We start from the raw sequence: 2,429 nt of genomic DNA on the forward strand, positions 1-2,429 counted from the left end.
TTTTTACGGGAAATTATACAAACGAACAGAGACGTAACAATATCTTATATCAAGTATAATTAAATATTCTGTTTGTTTCTTTCTTTCTTTAAAACTTGTCCATGTTGTTGATTTACATACTAAAAACAACAATCAGTTGAAGTATCTCGGCCATAAGGATTCTCGTAAATCTTCTGGGCGAACTACACAGTTATTACGAAATCTTCTATATAATACTTGTTAAGAAACTAGTTTTTAACTGAATATGCCCTATTTGTAACGAAAAAACTCTATTGTACGTTTCACACAGTAACAAATGAGTAACATTCCGAGTAAGTGTGACGACGAAATGTTGTACATTTGTTGATGTATTAAATTCGCAGTAAAGTTTTTCTTTACCCTTTTAAGCCACACTTAAACCTAATTAGTTTCAAGGGGGTTCCTCTTCATCAAATTAGATATTATTTTTTTTTTGTAAAATTTAAAGTGAATTACTTTTATAAAGGATGCAATTTAAAATATGAAATGAACTATTAAAATTATAAGTTTGAAGTTGCCTGTTAACCTGGGTAAATAGTTTCCTGTAATTTGGTTTATTTGTATTTTCAGTTATATATGGGATATTTTTATTCAACAAAACTATAGTGAATAAATCGACCGCAAAGCTTCACTACTAGAGGGTGAGCTATCAAGAAATTAGGTAGAACGTGGATTGTAATCTTCCGTGTAAATAATAACACGTTTGTTTTATTTCTTTACGCTTGCAATATAGTACTTGTAGCTTTGTTTTGTAGTTTAATCATGCCCATCATGTTGATGTGATAGCGTAAGACATAATTAATATTCAAAATAAATTATATCATATTTATTATTAATAAAATAAACAGTATTGTTTGTTATTGATGAAAGTTATTACTGTTACTATTATTTTCTTGATTTAGTCAATTAGAAGTTAGACATGGAGGTAAAACTAAAATTAAAAATCATGTTGCAAAATTAATACTAATAGTATAATACTTTAATACCATTAAGTAAAATTGGACTTTAAAAATTGTATTAACGATTTCATTATTATTATAAAGTAAAACACACACACATATATATTCGGTTGCATGCTGACTAGCTCTGCATCTGTTGTCTTGATTATGTCTGATAGACGGAATATCCCCAATGCTTTTGGGAGCTATAACTGCAAACATTTTCACTTTAAAATTATACCTTTTTTACAAATGGTATAATTTTACATTGTTATATTAGAACGTTGTTGGCATTGGCGCGTTCACTTACTAGTTGGCGCATTCATCTACATGTACAATAAATAAATTGTAGGTTATATTATGTTGGCCCGGCATGGCCAGGTGGTTAGGGTGCTCGAATCGTAATCTGGTTCGAATTTCCGTCACACTAAACTTGCTCGCCCTTTCAGCCGTGGGGGCATTATAACGTGACAATCAATCCCACTATTCATTGGTAAAAGAGTTGGCGGTGGGTGGTGATGACTAACTGCCTTCCCTCTAGTCTTGCACTGCTAAATTAGGGATGGGTAGCGTAGATAGCCCTCCTGTAGCTTTCACGAAATTCATAACAAACAAACAATATATTATGTTATATATATGTATATCTAAACATATACATGTAGATAGAAAACTAACAACCACTCTATTATCTGGTGTTGTAGCTTAAAGTAATTTAAAGTTTGATATTTTGGAATACTACAGGCGAACTCTTAACTCGAATGCTGTGACTCTGATTTTGACTCTGTAAGTGTAAATACTTAGATGAAACATATTTCCTGTTGTAGTGTAAACAAGCTGTGATTTGATTATACTAATAACTAAAAAAGTTTAATATGGGAATAGGCGTGTGTCAGGCTTTAGGCTTGGCACCATTTTATAGGAATCCATATAATCTTCCTTTCCCATTAAAAATATATATATTTTTAACAAAATCCCAATATTTTTGAGGCCATCTAGGGATTAATTTTTTAAGAGTATATATAATTTTTAGTAGCTAAAATTGTTCATGTAACAGTGTAAGCTAGTAGAAACCTGTTTTAAAGCTTGTAATTTTTGTCATAATGTAACCTTTTGGGACAACATGGGACCTATTGGTCCATCTCGGCTGTTCCATCGTCTAAGCTAAATTAAAAAATCTCAAAGCCAACCCTTTTCATTCATATACTTATCAAGCTTTTTGTTAAACTCATTTAAATTTACTGCCTCTACAACATCTGAAGGCAACCCATTCCAAATGCCAACCACTCTGTTAGAAAAATGAAAATGTCTTGGTTGAATATGACTCTTATATTGCCAAAATTTATATTTGTGGCCCCAAGTCCTACTTTTCTCACTGTTAACTATTAAAAAAGATGATGCATCAACACTATCAGTTTCCTTTAAAATCTTAAACACCTCAATAAGAGCCCCCCCCCCCAACCCCTCTTTTTTTTT

General features: G+C 31.5%; 1 protein-coding gene across 1 annotated transcript in view; it reads left to right on the forward strand.

The window, feature by feature from the left end:
• The first annotated feature begins 669 nt into the window (after positions 1-669).
• LOC106473730 (putative deoxyribonuclease TATDN1) overlaps positions 670-2,429 on the forward strand; it is a 30,384-nt gene continuing 28,624 nt past the window's right edge. The window contains exon 1 of the mRNA XM_013934413.2: positions 670-805. The gene's annotated coding sequence lies outside the window, so the exon portion shown is untranslated. The remainder of the gene's footprint in view (positions 806-2,429) is intronic.

The sequence above is a fragment of the Limulus polyphemus genome, unplaced genomic scaffold (genome assembly GCF_000517525.1).
Source record: "Limulus polyphemus unplaced genomic scaffold, Limulus_polyphemus-2.1.2 Scaffold133, whole genome shotgun sequence".
Lineage (NCBI taxonomy): Eukaryota > Metazoa > Arthropoda > Merostomata > Xiphosura > Limulidae > Limulus > Limulus polyphemus.